Below are 10,263 nucleotides of genomic sequence, written 5' to 3'. Positions count from 1 at the left end.
TTGTTTTTGTATGTGTTTAGGTCAGGGCATGTGTTTTGGGTGGGCAGTCTATGTTATCTGTTTCTATGTTGGTTGTGGTTGCCTGGTATGGCTCTTAATTAGAGGCAGGTGTTTTGCGTTCTCCTCTAATTAAGAGTCATATTTAGGTAGGGTATTCTCACTGTTTGTTGGTGGGTGATTGTCTCCTGTGTCGTCGAATGTATGTACCATACGGGACTGTTTGGCTGTTCGTTTATTTTTGATGTCGTCTGTTTCCTGTCCGTGAGTTTACGTTTAGTTATGTAAGTTTATGTTCAGGTTTCGTCAACGTTGTTTTGTATATTTGAAAGTGTTTTGTTTCGTGTTGCCGTCGTTAATAATAAAAAGATGTCTTATTTCCCGAATGCTGCATTTTGGTCTGATGATCCTTCTCTCCTCTCCTCGTCCGAGGATGAGGAGAGAGACAGCCCTAACAGAATCACCCACCAAACTAGGACCAAGCGGCAAGGGAGTGCTCAACAGAGCAACAAGGACTCCTGGACTTGGGAGGAGATCCTGGACGGTAGAGGACCTTGGGCTCAGCCAGGGGAATATCGCCGTCCCAAGGAGGAGTTGGAAGCAGCGAAGGCTGAGAGGCGCTGGTATGAGGAGGCAGCGCGTCGACGCGGTTGGGAGCCCGTGAGTCAGACCAAAACATTTCTTGGGGGGGGGGCACACGAGGAGTGTGGCAAAGCCGGGTAGGATACCCGAGCCAACTCCCCGTGCTTACCGTGGAGGTAGAAGGCGTCGTACTGGTAAGACACCGTGTTATGCGGTAAAGCGCACGGTGTCCCCAGTACGCGTGCTTAGCCCAGTGCGGGCTATTCCACCTCGCCGCACTGGGAGGGCTAGGTTGGGCATCGAGCCGGATGTCATGAAGCCGGCCCAACGTATCTGGCCTCCAGTACGTCTCCTCGGGCCGGCGTACATGGCACCAGCCTTACAGGTGGTGTCCCCGGTTCGCCTGCATAGCCCAGTGCGGGCTATTCCACCTCGCCGCACTGGCAGGGCTACGGGGACCATTCAACCTGGTAGGGTTGGGGAGGCTCGGTGCTCAAGAGCATGTGTCCTCCTTCACGGTCCGGTAGACCCGGTGCCACCTCCATGTACCAGTCCTCCGGTGGCAGCCCCCCGTACCAGGCTGTCTCTCCGGGTTCTCTCTCCTGCTGTTTCCTCCTCTCCAGCGCAGCCAGTGCCTAGACCACGCACCAGGCTGTCTCTCCTTCTCCTCCCTACAGAGCCGTCCTGCCATGACCAGCCAGAGCCGTCCTGCCATGACCAGCCAGAGCCGTCCTGCCATGACCAGCCAGAGCCGTCCTGCCATGACCAGCCAGAGCCGTCCTGCCATGACCTGCCAGAGCCGTCCTGCCGGGACCTGCCAGAGCCGTCCTGCCGGGACCTGCCAGAGCCGTCCAGCCGGGGCCTGCCAGAGCCGTCCAGCCGGGGCCTGCCAGAGCCGTCCAGCCGGGGCCTGCCAGAGCCGTCCAGCCGGGGCCTGCCAGAGCCGTCCAGCCGGGGCCTGCCAGAGCCGTCCAGCCGGGGCCTGCCAGAGCCGTCCAGCCGGGGCCTGCCAGAGCCGTCCAGCCGGGACCTGCCAGAGTCCGTCCAGCCGGGGCCTGCCAGAGCCGTCCAGCCGGGACCTGCCAGAGTCCGTCCAGCCGGGACCTGCCAGAGTCCGTCCAGCCGGGACCTGCCAGAGTCCGTCCAGCCGGGACCTGCCAGAGTCCGTCCAGCCGGGACCTGCCAGAGTCCGTCCAGCCGGGACCTGCCAGAGTCCGTCCAGCCGGGACCTGCCAGAGTCCGTCCAGCCGGGACCTGCCAGAGTCCGTCCAGCCGGGACCTGCCAGAGTCCGTCCAGCCGGGACCTGCCAGAGTCCGTCCAGCCGGGACCTGCCAGAGTCCGTCCAGCCGGGACCTGCCAGAGTCCGTCCAGCCGGGACCTGCCAGAGTCCCTCAGCCGGGACCTGCCAGAGTCCCTCAGCCGGGACCTGCCAGAGTCCCTCAGCCGGGACCTGCCAGAGTCCCTCAGCCGGGACCTGCCAGAGTCCCTCAGCCGGGACCTGCCAGAGTATCTCAGCCGGGACCTGCCCCTTGTCCCGGTGCTGCCCCTTGTCCCGGTGCTGCCCCTTGTCCCGGTGCTGCCCCTTGTCCCGGTGCTGCCCCTTGTCCCGGTGCTGCCCCTTGTCCCGGTGCTGCCCCTTGTCCCGGTGCTGGCCGTTCATTTAGGGGATGTTAGTTTTAGGGTGGTCATTGGAGGGGAAGACAGAAGCGGGGAGTGACTATGGTGGTGTGGGGACAGCGTCCAGAGCCGGAGCCACCACCGTGGTCAACTGCCCACCCAGACCCTCCCCTGGACTTTGTGCTGGTGCGCCCGGCGTTCGCACCTTGAGGGGGGGGGTTCTGTAACGGTCCTGACCTGTTTTATGTTGTTTTTGTATGTGTTTAGGTCAGGGCATGTGTTTTGGGTGGGCAGTCTATGTTATCTGTTTCTATGTTGGTTGTGGTTGCCTGGTATGGCTCTTAATTAGAGGCAGGTGTTTTGCGTTCTCCTCTAATTAAGAGTCATATTTAGGTAGGGTGTTCTCACTGTTTGTTGGTGGGTGATTGTCTCCTGTGTCGTCGAATGTATGTACCATACGGGACTGTTTGGCTGTTCGTTTATTTTTGATGTCGTCTGTTTCCTGTCCGTGAGTTTACGTTTAGTTATGTAAGTTTATGTTCAGGTTTCGTCAACGTCGTTTTCTTGTTTTGTATATTTGAAAGTGTTTTGTTTCGTGTTGCCGTCGTTAATAATAAAAAGATGTCTTATTTCCCGAATGCTGCATTTTGGTCTGATCCTTCTCTCCTCTCCTCGTCCGAGGATGAGGAGAGAGACAGCCCTAACAGGAGATGCATTCCAAATGCCTACATAGTTTGAATTTCTTCCCCCATAGTCTGAGTTTCTATCCCCATACTTGCCTTTTTGTAAACTCCAGGCATGCCGTCATGTGCCTTATTGTAAACTCCAGGCATGCCGTCATGTGCCTTTTTGTAAACTCCAGGCATGCCGTCACGTGCCTTATTGTAAACTCCAGGCATGCCGTCGCGTGCCTTATTGTAAACTCCAGGCATGCCGTCACGTGCCTTTTTGTAAACTCCAGGCATGCCGTCACGTGCCTTTTTGTAAACTCCAGGCATGCCGTCACGTGCCTTTTTGTAAACTCCAGGCATGCCATTATGTGCCTTTTTGTAAACTCCAGACATGCCGTCGCGTGCCTTATTGTAAACTCCAGGCATTCCGTCACGTGCCTTTTTGTAAACTCCAGGCATGCCGTCACGTGCCTTTTTGTAAACTCCAGGCATGCCGTCACGTGCCTTATTGTAAACTCCAGGCATGCCGTCATGTGCCTTTCTCTGGAATGGCATCTTTCTGGCTACTCTCCCATAAAGCAGAGATTGGTGAAGTGCTGTAGAGACTGTTGTCTTTCCGGAAGGTTCTCCCATTTCCGCCAAGGAACTCTGTAGTTCTGTCAGAGTGATCATTGAGATCTTGGTCACCTCTCTGACCAAGGTCTTTCTTGCCCGGTTGCTCAGTTTGGTCGGACGACCAGCTCTAGGCAGAGCCTATGTAGTTCCAGTTAATGGAATTAATGCACTTAGTAGCAACATTTTGTTACTAAATTTGTTTAAAATCATTTCAACTTGTATTTCCAGTATAACTAGGATGCCTGAACAGTGACATGATCAGCCTGAAAGTCTGAGGGAATTGAATTTGAGGAATTTTGGGGTATAATATTGTAACGTTCGTTCTCCTCGTCTGAGGAGGAGCAAGGATTGGACCAATATGCAGCGAGGTATGAAGACATAATGATTTATTTAAACGAAGACGAAAAAACACTTGAACAAACTACAAAACAATAAACAACGTAAACAGACCTGAACTTGAGAACATATAACAATGAACGCACGAACAGGAAAGAACGCACGAAACGAAACCGTATCGTGTGGGGCAAACAAACAGACTGTGGAAGGCCTGGCCACTTTAGTGTAAGAGGGAGAGAGAGAGAGAGAGCATCATTACCTCGATGAAGGGAGCATTCCTCTTGGAACGACACGACCGAGGACCTGTAGGATGGCCGACCTTTCCCCCCCTCCCCTTTCCGCTTTTTCAAACCCACCTTTTCCAAAGTGACGCACCTCTATAGCCAAGAGAACACAGCAGGGTTAGATTATGGTATTAGACCAATGATGTACTGTAACCAGTGAACACAGAAGTGTTAGATTATGGTTTTAGACCAATGATCTACTGTAACCAGTGAACACAGCAGGGTTAGATTATGGTATTAGACCAATGATGTACTGTAACCAGTGAACACAGCAGGGTTAGATTATGGTATTAGACCAATGATGTACTGTAACCAGTGAACACAGAAGGGTTAGATTATGGTTTTAGACCAATGATGTACTGTAACCAGTGAACTCGAATCTACACTTGCACACTAGCACTTGTGTACTTCGTGAAGTATATTTCATGATGTCGAGGATGATGTGCTCCTAATGGTGCTTAAGGCCTGTTTTGTAATTCTAATTCTAATAGTAACCAATTGGAGATCAAAAGATTGAGAGGTGAGCTGACTGTCATTATACAGAAGATATAGACTTTCATGTCCCTTTCACATTAAATTACACACATGCAGTCAGGCTACAAATAGCATAGTTCTAGCTTTTGGTTAATCCCCTAGACTAGCAACATTGGGTATATGCTACAAATAGCATAATTATAGCCTTTGTATTATCTCCTAGACTATCAGGATGTTGGTTAGCTTTAGGCTGTGTATGACAACCAATGATGTATATAAACCTTGGATTGCTGATGCTATGTATTGGCCAATGAAAGGCTTTGAAGCCACCGATCATCCATATTGGCTCTCCCCAGAAGAATAAATCCAACATAAACTGAGTGTACAAAACATTAAGAACACCTGCTCTTTCCATGACATATAGACTGACCAGGTGAATCCAGGTGAAACCTATGATCAATTATTGATGTGACTTGTTAAATCCACTTCAATCAGTGTAGATGAAAGGGAGGAGACAGGATAAGACTGATTTTCAACCCTTGAGGCAACTGAGGCATGAATTGTGTATACAATGCATTCCACTTTTTGTTAATTTTTATTTTTGTATTTTTTTTTACCGTTATTTTACCAGGTAAGTTGACTGAGAACACGTTCTCATTTGCAGCAACGACCTGGGGAATAGTTACAGGGGAGAGGAGGGGGATGAATGAGCCAATTGTAAACTGGGGATTATTAGGTGACCATGATGGTTTGAGGGCCAGATCGGGAATTTAGCCAGGACACCAGGGTTAACACCCCTACTCTAACAATAAGTGCCATGGGATCTTTAGTGACCTCAGAGAGTCAGGACACATGTTTAACGTCCCACCCGAAAGACAGCACCTGTCCCCAATCACTGCCCTGGGATATTATTTTAGACCAGAGGAAAGAGTGACTCCTACTGGCCCTCCAACACCACTTCCAGCAGCATCTGGTCTCCCATCCAGGGACTGACCAGGACCAACCCTGCTTAGCTTCAGAAGCAAGCCAGCAGTGGTATGTTACTGCCTTATTCTAAAATGTATTAAATCGGTTTTCCCCCTCATCAATCTACAAACAAAACTCCATAATGACAAAGCAAAAACAGGTTTTTAGACAATATTTTAGCAAATTGATTAAATAAAAAAAACTGAAATATTACATTTACATACTGTTGAAGTCGGAAGTTTACATACACCTTAGCCAAATACATTTAAACTCAGTTTTTCACAATTCCTGACATTTAATCCTAATAAAAATTCCCCGTCTTAGGTCAGTTAGGATCACCACTTTATTTTAAGAATGTGAAATGTCAGAATAATAGGAGAGAGAATGATTTTTTCAGCTTTTATTTCTTTCATCACATGAAAGAAATAAAAGTGTCTCAGAAGTTTACATACACTCAATTAGTATTTGGTAGCATTGCCTTTAAATTGTTTAACTTCGGTCAAACATTTCAGGTAGCCTTCCACAAGCTTCCCACAATAAGTTGGGTGAATTTTGGCCCATTCCTCCTGACAGAGTTGGTGTAACTGAGTCAGGTTTGTAGGCCTCCTTGCTCGCACACGCTTTTTCAGTTCTGCCCACAAATTTACTATAGGATTGAGGTCAGGGCTTTATGATGGCCACTCCAATACCTTGAGTTTGTTGTACTTAAGCCATTTTGCCACAACTTTGGAAGTATGCTATGGGTCATTGTCCATTTGGAAGACCCATTTGCAACCAAGCTTTAACTTCCTGACTGATGTCTTGAGATGTTGCTTCAAAATATCCACATAATTTCCCTGCCTCATGATGCCATCTATTTGTGAAGTCCAGTCCCTCTTGCATCAAAGCACCCCCACAGCATGATGATGCCACCCCTGTGCTTCACGGTTGGGATGGTGTTCTTCGGCTTGCAAGCGTCCCCCTTTTTCCTCCAAACAGAACGCTGGTCATTATGGCCAAACAGTTCTATTTTTGTTTCATCAGAGCAGAGGACATTTTTCCAAAAAGTACGATCTTTGTCCCCATGTGCAGTTGCAAACCATAGTCTGGCTTTTTATGGCGGTTTTGGAGTAGTGGCTTCTTCCTTGCTATGCACCCTTTCAGGTTATGTCGACATAGGACTCGTTTTACTGTGGAAATAGATACTTTTGTACCTGTTTCCTCCAGCATCTTCACAAGGTCCTTTGCTGTTGTTCTGGGATCGATCTGCACTTTTCGCACCAAAGGACGTTCTTCTCTAGGAGACAGAACGCGTCTCCTTCCTGAGCGGTATGGCGGCTGCGTGTTCCCATGGTGTTTATACTTGCGTACTATTGTTTGTATAGATGAACGTGGTACCTTCAGGCGTTTGGAAATTGCTCCCAAGGATGAACCAGACTTGTGGAGGTCTACAATTTTTTCCTGAGTTTGAAGGTAGGCCTTGAAATACATGCACAGATACACCTCAAATTTACTCAAATTATGTCAATTAGCCTATCAGAAGCTTCTAAAGCCATGACATAATTTCCTAGAATTTTCCGAGCTGTTTAAAGGCACAGTCAACTTAGTGTATGTAAACTTCTGACCCACTGGAATTGTGATACAGTGAATTATAAGTGAAATAATCTATCTGTTAACAATTTTTGGAAAAATGACTTGTCATGCACAAAGTAGATGTCCTATCTGACTTCCCAAAACTATAGTTTGTTAACAATAAATTTGTGGAGTGGTTGAAAAACGAGTTTTAATGACTCCAACCTAAGTGTATGGAAACTTCCGACTTCAATTGTAAGTATTCAGACCCTTTACTCAGTACTTTGTGGAAGCACCTTTGGCAGCGATTACAGCCTTGAGTCTACTTGGGTACGATGGTACACATCTGTATTTGAGGAGTTTCTCCCATTGTTCTCTGCAGATCCTCTCAAGCTCTGTCAGGTTGAATGGGGAGCGTCGCTGCACAGCTATTTTCAGGTCTCTCCAGATATGTTCGATCGGGTTCAGGTCTAGGCTCTGGCAGGGCCACTCAAGGACATTCAGAGACTTGTCCCGAAGCCACATCTGCGTTGTCTTGGCTGTGTGCTTAGGGTTGTTGTCCTGTTGGAAAGTAAACCTTCGCCCCAGTCTGAGGTCCCAAGCGCTTTGGAGCAGGTTTTCATCAAGGATCTCTCTGTACTTTGCTCCGTTCATCTTTCCCTCGATCCTGACTAGTCTCCGCCACTGAAAAACGTCCCCACATCATGATGCTGCCACCACCATGCTTCACCGTAGGGATGGTGCCAAGTTTCCTCCAGAAGTGACGCTTGGCATTCAGGCCAAAGAGTTCAATCTTGGTTTCTTGTTTCTCATGGTCTGAGAGTCCTTTAACGCAATTAGCCGGGAAGCTAACCGGCGGACAGACACAGACAAGACAACTTATTAGGAGTTTCTGGAGAGCAGTGTGCATGGTGAGGAGAGGAGGAAAAAGAACAACAGAAGAGAGAAAAGGAGATCAGAGTAAAGTCTGAAATTATTTGTATTAATCTCTGGGACAAATTGGTGACTCAGTGCATGACGTTCTCCAGATCTGCTCTGTGACATCGCTGAGGAGATCACACCCCTGCTACTGCTCGGTGACATCGCTGAGGAGATCACACCCCTGCTACTGCTCTGTGACATCGCTGAGGAGATCACACCCCTGCTACTATTGCTACTGCTCTGTGGCATTGCTGAGGAGATCACACCCCTGCTACTATTGCTACTGCTCTGTGGCATTGCTGAGGAGATCACACCCCTGCTACTGCTCTGTGGCATTGCTGAGGAGATCACACCCCTGCTACTGCTCTGTGACATCGCTGAGGAGCTCACACCCCTGCTACTATTGCTGCTGCTCTGTGGCATCGCTGAGGAGCTCACACCCCTGCTACTATTGCTGCTGCTCTGTGGCATCGCTGAGGAGCTCACACCCCTGCTACTTCTGCTGCTGCTCTGTGGCATCGCTGAGGAGCTCACACCCCTGCTACTATTGCTGCTGCTCTGTGGCATCGCTGAGACCACACCCCTGCTACTAGATTGTTTCTAATTCTGCACTGCAACTCAGTGCGGGACAAGCGCTGGGGGCCGATCACCAGTCAGTACTGGGGGCAAAGGTAGTGTTTAGGGCCAGTGAACAGGCAGCGCTGGGGCTCAGAGATGCTGTCTCCATTCACTGGTGTTTGTGCCTTGAAAATAAAAAAAGTAGAGGGTTATTTAGTACACATATCCAAAACATTAATGAACATCAAATATCATTAACCGAGACTACAATAGACTATATAATGTTACAAACGTTTGAGTAGAGTAGGCCTGGCCTAGGTACTCAACTCTGCTCAAATGTTTACAACATTTTGACTAGCTGGACCTTGCTACCAAACTTTAACTTTGGTGTTACCAATGTAGGAAGCTTATGATTTACTTTCTATGACTAAATTATGTTTGTTCAAAAGTTGTAAAGATCTTTAGTTTAGTTGGTTGGCTTGTTTTCCCGCGTATGCTGCAAGGCTAGTTATCCACTAGCCAGCCAAGTAGCTAGCGCTAACTGGATAGCTATTATTAGCAAAACATGGCTACTCTTTTCATTTATGGCTGTAATGACAGGCTACACTTGAGGAGCAATTATGCGCGAATGTTCGCGTTGCACACGTGCATGCACGTAAGCGGTGGTCACAAGTTTTGTACCACCAAAACCACCAGTGGGTAACTTTGAAACCCACTGGGACACATGATAGTGGCAACAAATAGAGTTGGGTTGGATATAGTAACGGCAGTCTACAGTATTTCTTACAATGTTCTATTTTGACTAGAATTGTGTTGGTCGTTGTTAACAGGTGCAGCTTTTAGGCTATTCCAGTTCAAAATAGTTTCGCAAATGTTAGTAAAACGTTTACTGTTGACAGGAGAACAAGAGGAGACAATAGGACGAGGTGGATAATTGTATAATAAGGCAGATTTATTCAAGTGTAAAGATATTAGGCAAAGCGTGCGGCACGGCTCTTTCTGTCTGATTTGTATGAAATTGTCCGGAAAGAGAAAGTTTCAAGACTCGTACAGTATTATATAGACAATAAGCAAAGTAGGTAGATCTGCGAGCCTGGCCTTCCGATTGGTCGATCTGGGTCTTGGGTAGTCCTGAACAGGCCTGGTGTCCACGTTCCATTGGTTCCTGAGACAGTTCTTTGTCCTGAGCTCCAAGCATGTGTTGGGAGTGTTCTGTGGTTATTATGGGGGAGGGGAATTATGTGTGTCTGTAGTCGGTGTCTTAATAAGTCCAGCATATGTCCAAGAGAAATGAGGAGTATGTGTATTTTTGTATAAAATATGGCTTATGTTGAAATGTAGTTATTACTAGTTTTCAGTCTCTATTACAATTCCTTACACAAAATACTTTACCCCCCAATAGGTCTGTGTACTGGCTGGCGCTGCCCATGCTAACACGACCATGCTAACATATTGTTGATGATCGCAAAGAAACTTGGAGCAGTGAAAAAATGTAAGAATAAGTAAATAGACACGTGTGAAGAAACATTTATAAAACAATATATGAATAATTCAATACAGAAATGCCCATGACTGTACATTAATTCATTGTTTATTTTTTTTGCATGTAGGCCTACTGTAGTTTGTGTATTTACTTATAATTTAATATGTATCATATGTGTCTTCGTGGAACCAAGCTCGTCTATCTATA

This window comes from Salvelinus fontinalis, unplaced genomic scaffold, assembly GCF_029448725.1.
Source record: "Salvelinus fontinalis isolate EN_2023a unplaced genomic scaffold, ASM2944872v1 scaffold_0763, whole genome shotgun sequence".
In the NCBI taxonomy this organism is placed as follows: domain Eukaryota; kingdom Metazoa; phylum Chordata; class Actinopteri; order Salmoniformes; family Salmonidae; genus Salvelinus; species Salvelinus fontinalis.
The sequence above is the reverse complement of the archived record's forward strand: the minus strand, read 5'-3'. Positions refer to the sequence as shown.